We start from the raw sequence: 12,329 nt of genomic DNA, 5'->3' as shown, positions 1-12,329 counted from the left end.
TTAATTAGAGCTCGTCTCTCCCTTCACATGATTTTTAGGAAAAGCAAATGAAGCAGAGCTGTGTTGGCTGCAGCACCAGGAGCATTCCCGTTAATCCTTGGGGATGTTCCTGCCCTGCTGCTGGGACAGCACCAGGGGTGGCAGCGAGCTGTCCCCTCATGATGGGGACATGGAGGGGCTGGAGCGTTTCCAGGGAAGGAAAGGGAGCTGGGAAGGGGCCGGAGCCCCAGGAGAGGCTGAGGGAGCTGGGAAGGGGCTGGAGAATCCCTGAGGGAGCTGGGAAGGGGCTGGAGAATCCCTGAGGAAGCTGGGAAGGGGCTCAGCCTGGAGAAAAGGAGGCTCAGGGGGACCTTGTGGCTCTGCACAGCTCCTGACAGGAGGGGACAGCCGGGGGGTCGGGCTCTGCTCCAGGAACAGGGACAGGAGGAGAGGGAACGGCCTCAGGTCACACCAGAAGAAGTTTAGGTTGGATTTTAGTAAAAATTATTTCATGGAAAGGGTGATCCAGCCTTAGAAGGTGGAATCACCATCCCTGAAGTCTTCAAAAAACCCATGGATGTGGCACGTGAGGTCGTGGCTCAGTGGTGACCATGGTGGTGGTGCTGGGCTGATGGTTGGACTCAGAGATCTCATACATCCATCCCAGCCCAGTGATTCCATGTTTCCCTGACTCCATGGTTCCATGTTTGCATGATTCCATGACTCCAGGATTCCATGGTTCCATGGGTTCGTGGTCCCATATCTCCACGGTTGATGATTCCATGTTTCCATGGTTCCATAATTCCCTGATTCCATGGTCCTGTGATTCTCCATGACTCCATGATTCCATGGTTCCATGATTCCATGGTTCCATGATTTCATGGTTCCATAATTCCATGGTTCCATGACTCCATAATTCCATGGTTCCATGATTCCATGGTTTCATGGTTCTGTGGTTCCATGATTCCATGTTTCCATAATTCCATGGTTCCATGGTTCCATAATTCCATGATTCCATGGTTCCATGATTCCATGGTTCCATGATTCCATTGTTCCATGACTCCATAATTCCATGGTTCCATGATTCCATGGTTTCATGGTTCTGTGGTTCCATGATTCCATGTTTCCATGATTCCATGGTTCCATGGTTCCATGACTCCATAATTCCCTGGTTCCATGATTCCATGGTTCCATGGTTCCATGGTTCCATGATTCCATGGTTCCATGATTCCATTGTTCCATGACTCCATAATTCCATGAGTCCATGGTTCCATGATTCCATGATTCCATGACTCCATAATTCCATGATTCCATGATTCCATGACTCCATAATTCTATGATTCCATGGTTCCATGGTTCCATGGTTCCATGACTCCATAATTCCATGGTTCCACGATTCCATGGTTTCACGGTTCCATGGTTCCATGACTCCATAATTCCATGATTCCATGATTCCATGGTTCCATGATTCCATGACTCCATAATTCCATGATTCCATGGTTCCATGACTCCATAATTCCATGATTCCATGATTCCATGGTTCCATGGTTCCATGACTCCATAATTCCATGATTCCATGGTTCCATGATTCCATGACTCCATAATTCCATGGTTCCACGGTTCCATGGTTTCATGGTTCCATGGTTCCATGACTCCATAATTCCATGATTCCATGGTTCCATGGTTCCATGATTCCATGATTCCATGACTCCATAATTCCATGGTTCCACGGTTCCATGGTTCTGGGGACAGGTTCTGGGGGTCCAGAGCCCACTTTGCTAATTGGCTGCAGCCGCTCACTCCCACAGCCCTGGGGAAGCCCGGCAGTGCCGTGGGGAGCGGGGCCAGCAGCAGGAGCAGCACCGGGGCCCCGGCTCCTGCCACAGCCTGGGGACATTCCCAACTGTCCCCGGGCCGGGAGCCCGGCTGTGCCAGGACCTTGTGCAACTCCCCCTCGTCCTGTTTGTCCGAGCCCTGGCTTTGTTTGCCTCCCTCTCCAGATCAGTGGGAGATGTTGCTCAATTCTGGAGCTGCTGGAAATCCTGGCGCTCCCAGGGCTGCTCCAGGAGCACGTGGAAGGTGTTCCTGATGTCCCGTCTTAAGGGGCCGTGGCATTTCTTCCTTCTTTCAGAGAATCCCAGAATGGTTTGGGTTGGGAGGGACCTTAAATCCCGTCCAGTGCCACCCTGCCATGGGCAGAGACACCTTCCATGATCCCAGGCTGCTCCAAGTCCCGTCCAGCCTGACTGGGGACACTTCCAGGCGTAGGAATTTGATTTTTTTCCCATAAAAATACAGTGAAAAGAGCTCTAAAATCAGCCATACAGATGCATTTTTGAATTTTTGGGAAGCAGGGCACCACCCTGGTGCCTCCCTGAGATCGTGTCCTCAATCCAGGTGTGGGAGAGCTGGAGGGAGCAGAGCCCGGAGTCCCAGGAGCAGGTGAGGATTTTCAGGTGTGTGACTCAGAGCAGCTTTCACGGGAGCTGTAAAGATCCCCTTCCCAAAGCCAGGACCTCTGCCATGACAAATTTCCAGCTCGAGTGCGGAGCTGAGAGGGTTCTGTAGGGGAGTTTTTACTTGGGGTGAGGCATTGATTTTGCGTTTGCTTTTCTGACTCTGCTGCTAAAATTATTATTCCAGTCGGACTGAGCTGATCCTCGCTGATTCAAGTGTCTAAAATAAAGTTATGAACGAGCTGTGTTTTCCATGAGTAACGTTCCCATTCATCCCTGACTTCATGGCAGTGAAATCATTCCCAAGAAGCAACGAGTGGGCTTGGAAAACACTGGAATCGTTTTGAGATGATCATTTAGTTCATCACGCTGGAAGTTTTACATTTTTACACATGATGCTCCTGCGTGGTTTTGGGGTGCTGATTTATAGTTGGGGCTCTTGCTCACGCTGAGTTTTTGGTTCCTTTGGCAGCAGGGTGAATATCAGCTTTTAGAACAGCAAGAAGTGGAGCTGTTTTGCTTCTCTGGTGGGGTCCTGCTTCTCTTCACATTTTGCAAGGGGAAGGTGAAAGCCCATCAGGATCAGCTTTTAGGGATTCTTTCCCCTCTCATTCCTTTGATTTTTGTCACCAAATTCCAGAGGCTTCAATGTCACCTGCCAGAGTCATTGGTGTCATTTCTCTGCATCTTTTTTTCCTCCTTAAACAGGATAACTGGGCTTCCAGCCCACTTCTACTCCCTAAACTCTAAATTAGCTTCAAATATTACCCCTGGGAAATGGCAATTTTAGATTTTCCAGATGTGATTGGATTAAACTGGATTTGGGCGGCAGTGGGATCGCAATACCTGTGAGTTTTCGGGATGTTTTCCCTGTGCATCCTCCCAGGGAATAACCCAAGCTGGGATTCTGCAAAGCTCTTGGCACGGGGAGGAGCTGGAAGGGCTCAGCCTCTTGGGGCTGGATGTGAGCTTGGATCTTCTCCTGGTTTATTCTCGAGGCTGCAGCAAAATCCTTCCCGAAGGCGGGGTCTGGATGGGGCTGTCCCAGCTCCTCTGCTCCTGAAAAATCCCTGGGGCCACAGGGAGGCTCCTGTCTTGGTTGGAAAAGACAGGAGTCTGTGAAGGAAGGCAAGAGCCTCCTGTGAAATGGAAAAGGTAAACCCCGTCCCTCTGAATTGCCACAATTTCAAAATTAAAAGGCTCTCAGGCAAAGATATGGGAATGGAAATAACATTTCTTTACTAGGAAAAACCTAAATTTAAAAAAAAATGTACTTAGGACAAAAAAAACTAGTGATGGAGTCAGAACCCTGACACACTGAGGAGTCAGGGTGTTGGGAACAGTCCAGTGAAATGGTGGCTGCTCCTCCTGGAGGGGCAGATGGAATGCTGCTGGAGCGGGGATCTGGAGAAGGGTGGAGTTTTCTCTGAAGGTCTGGGGATGGAGGAGCTGGGCCTGGTCTTCCTCTGGGGATCCAGCAGAGAAGAAGCTGCTCCTCTGGGAATCCAGCAAAGGGCTGCCCTGGTGTCCCAAAAATGCAGATTTTATGCAGGTAGGGGTGCTTGGCTCCTCCCTCTGGGTGGAGCATCTCACCATGGCCTGATGGAACTTTCCCAGCCATGCAGGGAGTCATTAATGGCCCATTAACAGAAGATCTCTCCCTGAGGGAGACATTGTTCTTGGGAGAGATAAGAAACCTGCCCCACCTCCAACAGATGGCAAATGGAATCCATGCTGATCTTACAGCTCCTCAGGCATTTTGGGGCTGTCCATACTTTGTGGATCCCCTGGTCAGTTCGAATTAACCCCTCTGCTGCTGGGCCAGGCAGCGCTGAGCACCCGAGCTGAGAGCTGAGCTCCTGACGCAGCGGGGTTAAAACGTCCCTGAGAGGCACAAAATCTGCACTGGGCTGGGTTTGTGCGTGGACAGGCTCCCCAGGTGTCCCTGAGGGGGACAAAATCCACTTTTACATCAGGTTTGTGTGTGGAGAGGTTCCCCAGGTGTCCCTGAGGGGGACAAAATCCACTTTTATGTCAGGTTTGTGCATGGAGAGGTTCCCCAGGTGTCCCTGAGGGGGAAAAAATCCACTTTTATGTCAGGTTTGTGCATGGAGAGGTTCCCCAGGTGTCTCTGAGTGGGGACAAAATCCACTTTTACATCAGGTTTGTGTGTGAGAGGTTCCCCAGGTGTCCCTGAGTGGGGACAAAATCTGCACTCAGGGCAGGGCTGTGCATGGGGAGGCTGCCAGGGTGTCTCTGAGGGGGACAAAATTCACTTTCACAGCACATTTTCACATGGAGAGGCTCCCAAGGTGTCCCTGACGGGGACAAAATTCACATTTGGGGCACTTTTGTGCCTGGAGAAGTTCCCAAGATGTCCCTGAGTGGGGACAAAATCCACTTTTACATCAGGTTTGTGTGTGGAGTGGCTGCCAAGATGTCCCTGAGTGGGGACACTCCATTTTTTGGATGCTCCTGTGTGGTTTTGGGGTGCTGATTTCTATTTTTAGGCGCTCCTGTGTGGCTTTGGGGTGCTAATTTATATTTTTTGGATGCTCCTGTGTGTTTTTGGGGTGCTGATTTCTATTTTTGGGGATGCTCCTGTGTGGTTTTAGGGTGCTAATTTATATTTCTCGGGTGCTTCTGTGTGGTTTTGGGGTGTGGATTTCTATTTTTTGGGTACTCCTGTGTGGTGCTGATGTATAATTTTTGGGGATGGTCCTCTGTGGTTTTGGGGTGCTAATTTATATTTTTTTGGGTGCTCCTGTGTGGTTTATTTTTGGGGTGCTCCTATGTGGTTTTGGGGTGCTAATCTCCATTTTTTGGGTGCTCCTGTGTGGCTTTGGGGTGCTAATTTATATTTTTTTGGATGCTCCTGTATATTTTTGGGGTGATAATTTATATTTTTGGGGTGCTCCTGTGTGGTTTTAGGGTGCTGATTTCTATTTATTGGTGATGCTCCTGTGTGGTTTTAGGGTGGTAATTCATATTTTGGGGTGCTCCTCTGTGGTTTTGGGGTGCTGATTTAGATATTTTGGGGTACTCCTGTGTGGTTTATTTTTGGGGTGCTCCTGTGTGGTTTTAGGCTGCTCATTTATATTTTTGGGGTGCTCCTGTGTGGTTTTGGGGTGCTGATTTCCATTTTTTTTTGATGCTCCAATGTGTTTTCGGGGTGCTGATTTCCATTTTTTGGATACTCCTGTGTGGTTGGGGTGCTAATTTATATTTTTGGGGTGCTCCTATGTGTTTTCAGGGTGCTGGTTTCCATTTTTTGGATGCTCCCGTGTGTTTTTGGATGCTGATTTCCATTTTTTGGATGCTCCTGTGTGTTTTTGGATGCTAATTTCCATTTTTTGGATGCTCCTATGTGTTTTCGGGGTGCTGATTTCCATTTTTTGGATACTCCTGTGTGGTTGTGGTGCTAATTTATATTTTTGGGGTGCTCCTGTGTGTTTTCAGGGTGCTGGTTTCCATTTTTTGGATGCTCCTGTGTGTTTTTGGGTGCTGGTTTCCATTTTTTGGATGCTCCTGTGTGTTTTTGGATGCTGGTTTCCATTTTTTGGATGCTCCTGTGTGGTTGGGGTGCTAATTTATATTTTTGGATGCTCCTGTGTGTTTTTGGGTGCTGGTTTCCATTTTTTGGATGCCTCTGTGTGTTTTCGGGGTGCTGGTTTCCATTTTTTGGATACTCCTGTGTGGTTGGGGTGCTAATTTATATTTTTGGATGCTCCTGTGTGTTTTCAGGGTGCTGGTTTCCATTTTTTGGATGCTCCTGTGTGTTTTTGGGTGCTGGTTTCCATTTTTTGGATGCTCCTGTGTGGTTTTGGGTGCTGGTTTCCATTTTTTGGATGCTCCTGTGTGTTTTTGGATGCTGGTTTCCATTTTTTGGATGCTCCTGTGTGGTTTTGGGTGCTAATTTATATTTTTTGGATGCTCCTATGTGTTTTCGGGGTGCTGATTTCCATTTTTTGGATACTCCTGTGTGGTTGTGGTGCTAATTTATATTTTTGGGGTGCTCCTATGTGTTTTCAGGGTGCTGATTTCCATTTTTTGGATGCTCCCGTGTGTTTTTGGGTGCTGGTTTCCATTTTTTGGATGCTCCTGTGTGTTTTTGGGTGCTGGTTTATAGCCTGCGCTCCTGCTCGCGCTGAGTTTGGCTCCATTGGGCAGCGGGGTGAAGATCAGCCTTCAGAGCAGCAAGCAGTGGCAGCTGGTTCCTGCTTCTCTTCCCCTCGTTGCTCACAAGCTGAGCAGGGTTTGGAGCATCCCTGATCCTTCCTTTTCCCACCTGGAGATCCCTGCAGCCCTTCCCAGCTCCCTGTGCCCAGGATTTCCCCCCAGATCTGCTCCAGCCAGGTGGGAAATCCTCCCCAGGCAGCTCCCCCAGCACTGCAGGCGTGGTTCAGGCATCCTGGCAGATCCCTGCCTTTCCAGGGATTCCTGACAGATTCCTGAGAGATCCCTGCCTTTCCAGGGATTACTGACACATTCCTGAGAGATTCCTGCCTTTCCAGGGATTCCTGACAGATCCCCGCCTTTCCAGGGATTCCTGACAGATCCCTGCCTTTCCAGGGATTCCTGACAGATTCCTGACAGATCCCTGCCTTTCCAGGGATTCCTGACAAATTCCTGACAGATCCCTGCCTTTCCAGGGATTCCTGACACATTCCTGAGAGATCCCTGCCTTTCCAAGGATTCCCTCATTCCTGACAGATTCCTGCATTTCAGAGAAATTCCTGCTTTTCCATTGATTCCTGCATTCCTGGCAGATCCCTGCCTTTCCAGGGATTCCTGACAGATCCCTGCCTTTCCAGGGATTCCTGACACATTCCTGCTTTTCCAGGGATTCCTGACAGATTCCTGGCAGATTCCTGCCTTTCCAGGGATTCCTGACAAATTCCTGCCTTTCCAGGGATTCCCTCATTCCTGGCAGATTCCTGCCTTTCCAGGGAATCCTGCCTTTCCAGGGATTCCCTCATTCCTGTCACATTCCTGCCTTTCCAGGGATGCTCGGGTAGGGCCTGAGAGGCTGGTGAGAGGATTTATGGGATCAGGGGGGATTCCAGGTTTTTTTTCCTTGACATGGAGCTGAGTCTCCCAGTGAAAGTTCATTAAGTGTGAAAAACGCAGATTTTATGACTGAATTTTCACAAACGTTACAATGAATATTACATGGGTAACGTTAGTAAGTTGTGCTGTATTAATTCTCTTACGTAGTGTGTTAAGTGTAGTTTTGGTCTACAACATGATGTTAAAATAGAAACTCCACGATGGAGGGTTTGTTACAAGCTCAAGCAATAAAATGAGATAATCGAGAAACTTTTCACCCAGAGATGTCAGCGAAGGGGGCCCATAAAAAGTTACAGCTCCTTATCAGAAAAAACAAATATTCTTCCATCTTCTCTCCATCCTTTTAGAACCAGAAAGATTAAGGAGAAGAAGTTGACAAAACCCAGAAAATTTCTTAATTTGCAAAGAATTTATGCATCATGTAAGAAATATATAAATATACAACAGGCTGTTGCTTTTAAGTTTATTCCTTTTTTCACAAGGGAATGCTTTTTGTGACTTAGTGTCCCACAGCATCCAGACATCCATAATTCTTTGCTTTTTATTATCTTGTAATTCTCCTAACTCTAAACTTTATTACTCTAATTGTATTATTATTTTTATAACCATTTTATTATTATTAAACTTTTAAAATTTTAGAAACCAAGTGATTGGCGTTTTTCACATTAAGGCAGTGCTCCACGTCTGGAATTAATGCATGGAGAGAGACAGGAAAGAGAATTTCAATTAAATTATTAGAAATAATCAAATTATTGGCTTTAATTCAGCTGCAGCTGGCCTCGTGGTGCTCAAGGGTGTGAGCCATATTTTCCTTTTTCCGGCTGGGACGCGCTGGGAACAGCAGGAATGGCACAGCCACGCTGCCTGTGCCAAGGCAGAGGAAATTCCCGCTGGAAAAGGGAATTCCAGAGGGGTTTGTGCCCTGCTGGCATCGCTGGGCACGTCGGGGACCCAGGGCCAGGAGCTGCCGCTGCTGTGCCCAGGGAAAATGAGTGGGGGAAGTCCTGCTGGAGAGAGAGGGAGGAAAATCCGCTTTTCCAGAAGGAATCTGCTGAGGAAAGGGGTGTTTGGAGATCTGGGGGGCAGAGCAGGGGGAAATCAGCCTCACCCCGGCAAGGGACCCGTCCTGCCCTGCCTCCGCTGCCTCGGGGTCTGCCCGCCTCGGTGCCCCTGCTCCACTCTGCCAGTTGGGTTTGGTGATTCTCAGGCTGACTTCTCCTTCCCACAACCTGCCTCATTAGCAAAACACAGCTCCCCAGAAATTTCTTTTCAATCTGGCGTTTCCACCCGTCAATTATCTGCAGGTTTTTATTCCCTCACACTTTTTTTTTTTCTCTTTTTTTTTTTTTTTTTTTTTTTTTTCTTGTTTTGGACTTAAATGAAACATGCAGCTTTTTCTTCTTTAACTTCTCCAAAGGGATCAGGGTTTCCAGAATGCAGAATCCCACACTGCTGGTAGCTGAACACGGGGTTTGAACCAAACCTTTCAGCAGGAAATCCTGGCCCTAAATGGGCAGAGGAAGAGTTTTGGGGTTACCTTCCCATGCAGAGGAGGTTCCACAGCATCACCACGAGACATTTGGCCAAAAATCCACGAGGAGGGATGAAGGAGATGATTGTGCTCTTTGATTCTCTGCTCCAGGGTTCCAGAGCAGCCTGGGGTGAGCCCAGCACCCCAAAAGTTGCTCTGAGCAGTTTCAGGTGACAGCATTGATGTTTTCCCAGGATTCTGCCCTGCTTTTATTCCTGCAGTTGGATTTGTAGTTGCTCTTTCCCCTTTTTCCCCCTCTTTTTTCCCGTTTTTTCCTATTCTGTGCAGATTTTGATGGGGGCATTGGCAGAGCTGGAGCAATGTGCGGCCTGATCTTTGCAGCATCAGCAAGGTGGGATTTTTTTATCTCACTCCAAGCCAAACTCAGATTGCTCAGGCATCGCCACAGCTCAAACCCCTGCCCTGGCACGGTGCCTGCTGCTGCTTGTGCCACATCCCAGAGCCTGGCACCGCAAACCCGCTGATGGACACCTCTGTCCCCAGCTCTGATCTCGTGCCTGAGGCATCTGCTGCCTCTGGGGTCTGGGCAGGGCTCTGTGTCCTGCTTTGAACAGCCAGGTGTCTGCTGAGGAAGGCAGGAGCCTCCCCTGAAATGGGAAATGCAAACCCCCTCCCTCTGAATTATTGTAATTCTGAAATTAAGGGGCTCTCAGGCAAAGATTTGGGAATAGGAATAACAGTTCTTTACCAGGAGCATTAAAAATACCAATGCAATGGTGCAACCAAAGCAGTGTCAGGGTCCGAGCAGCCCTGTCCCCTGTGGGTCAGGGAGTGGCTCAGCCCCATCCCAGGGGGGCTCAGCCCTCCTGCAGTGCCAGCTGTGCTTCTGCTGGAGCAGGATCTGCACAAGGGGGGAGTTTTCCTTGGAGCTCCAGGGCTGGGGGAGATGGGCCTGGGCTCCCCTGGGAATGCAGGGGGATAAAGCTGCTCCTCTGGGAATGCAGGGGGAAGGAAGCTGCTCCTCTGGGAATGCAGGGGGAAGGAAGCTGCTCCTCTGGGAATGCAGGGGAAGAAAGCTGCTCCTCTGGGAATGCAGGGGGAAGGAAGCTGCTCCTCTGGGAATGCAGGGGGAAGGAAGCTGCTCCTCTGGGAACGCAGGGGGAAGGAAGCTGCTCCTCTGGGAATGCAGGGGGAAGGAAGCTGCTCCTCTGGGAATGCAGGGGAAGGAAGCTGCTCCTCTGGGAATGCAGGGGGAAGGAAGCTGCTCCTCTGGGAATGCAGGGGGAAGGAAGCTGCTCCTCTGGGAATGCAGGGGGCAAAGGCTGCTGTGCTGTTCCCAGGTCAGATTGGATCCAGGTAGGAATGCTTGGCTCCTCCCCTGGGCGCAGCATCTCCCCATGGATGATGGAATTTTCTCAGCCATGCAGGGACACTCAGTGGCCATGGACAGCAGAGATCTCCTGGAGGGAGGATTGGCTGTGGGAGAGAGAAAGAAAAGTGCCCAAAGCGCAGCAGAGCCCTGCCCCAGCTCGGACAGGTGGGACAGAGTACACACCCAGCTGAACCTGAGCCACTGTGCCCTGCAGCAGAGCGGGCTCAGCCCTGGCACTGAGGGGTTCAGATGATTTTTGCTCCTTCCTTTGCCACCATCTGTTTGGGATGGAGCCACGAGCTGGGTCCAGCCTGAAAGGAGCAAGCAGGAGAGAGAAAATCCCCCTGAGCCGAGCTCAGGGACATCTCAGGACATCTCTGCTGCTCCAGGTGCCACCAGGCCGGCCGGGGATGTCACCAGGGCTGGGAGTGGGTTTGTGTTGCCCGTGACAACCCGGGATGGAGGCTGCTTGCCAGGCACACACAGACACACGTGCACGGGTTGCCATAACAACCAGCCGGGAGTTTTTATGGATCCTGGGCTCTGTTTGCCAGCATCCAAAGCACCTCCGTGGGGCTGCAACCCAGGAGGGAAAGGGGCTGCCACGGCGCTCTCCCCACCTGCAAAAAAAAGAGGCTTAAAACAGGAATGATGGGCAAAATGTGTGGATTAATGATGGGAAAAATGGGACAAGAGAATCAAAAAGGGTTCAGTGCTGTGCTGGTGTTTTTAAAAAAGAGCCTTAAATCAAGAATGATAGGCAAAAAATGGGCATTAATGATGGAAAAAGTGGGAAAAGAGAGTCAGTGGAGTTGGGTGCTGTGCTGGTGTTTTAAAGGATCCTGGGCTCTGTTTGTCATCATCCCACCTCCCCCCAAAAAAACCAAACAAAACAGATCCTTAAATCAGGAACGATGGGCAAAAAGTGTGGATCAATGATGGGAAAAGAGATGGGAAAAGAGAGTCCCATGGGCTGAGTGCTGTGTTGGAAGCACAGGGGAAGGCTGGGCTGGAAGTGCTGGGTTTGGTGTCCCCAGCCCAGCCCCGCTGCCAGCAGAGCCACCGGTGCCAGCATCAGCTGCAGGTGACAAACCAGGGCTGGAGATTCTGCCTCTGAGCCAGCCTGACCCTGGCTACAGCTGGAGCTGCCAGGCAGGAAGGGGACAGGGCTGGGACAGGGCTGGGACAGGCTGGGACAGGCTGGGACAGGGCTGGGACAGGCTGGGACAGGGCTGGGACAGGCTGGGACAGGGCTGGGACAGCAAATGCCACCCCCAGCCTGGGCTGAGCCCCCACGGTGGGCAGCAGGAAAAGGGGATTCTGCCCCTCTGCCCTGCTCAGGTGACTCCTCACCTGCAGAGCTGCTCCAGCCCAGGGAATTCCAACAGCAGCAGCACCTGGAGCTGCTGGAGAGAGCCCAGAGGGATCCACGGAGCTGCTGCAGGGCTGGAGCCCCTCTGGAGCCAGGCTGGAGAGCTGGGGGTGCTCCCTGGAGAGGAGAAGCTCCAGGGAGAGCTCAGAGCCCCTGCAGGGCCTGGAGGGGCTCCAGGAGAGCTGGAGAGGGACTGGGGACAAGGATGGAGGGACAGGACCCAGGGAATGGCTCCCACTGCCAGAGGGCAGGGCTGGGTGGGAGATTGGGAATTGGGAATTGTTCCCTGGCAGGGTGGGCAGGGGCTGGGCTGGAATTCCCAGAGCAGCTGTGGCTGCCCCTGGATCCCTGGCAGTGCCCAAGGCCAGGCTGGACACTGGGAGCTCCTGGGACAGTGGGAGGGGTCCCTGGGGTGGCACTGGGTGGGATTTCAGGTCCCTTCCCACCCAGCCCATCCGTGGTTCATCTGTACCAAAATTCCATGATCACCAGCCTGAATCGCACTCCCTCCATAAATGACATTTACTCTGTGCAGTAGGGATTGTCTGTAGCACCAGAAACCACCAGGGCAAACCCTTGCTCCTCCCG

General features: G+C 50.8%; 1 protein-coding gene across 9 annotated transcripts in view; it reads left to right on the top strand.

The window, feature by feature from the left end:
* The window catches only part of HIVEP3 (HIVEP zinc finger 3), a 287,982-nt gene that overhangs the window by 118,039 nt on the left and 157,614 nt on the right, over positions 1 to 12,329 (top strand). For 2 of the 9 annotated variants that reach the window (XM_085559875.1, XM_085559877.1), the window contains exon 1: positions 1,911 to 2,421. The exons of the other annotated variants lie outside the window; for them this stretch is intronic. The gene's annotated coding sequence lies outside the window, so the exon portion shown is untranslated. Of the gene's footprint in view, positions 1 to 1,910; positions 2,422 to 12,329 lie in introns of those variants that run through there. 9 annotated transcript variants of the gene reach the window in all.

The sequence above is a fragment of the Lonchura striata genome, chromosome 23 (genome assembly GCF_050655825.1).
Source record: "Lonchura striata isolate lonStrDom1 chromosome 23, ASM5065582v1, whole genome shotgun sequence".
In the NCBI taxonomy this organism is placed as follows: Eukaryota; Metazoa; Chordata; class Aves; order Passeriformes; family Estrildidae; genus Lonchura; species Lonchura striata.
Note: the sequence above shows the minus strand (reverse complement) of the source record. Positions and strands in the feature narration are given on the sequence as shown.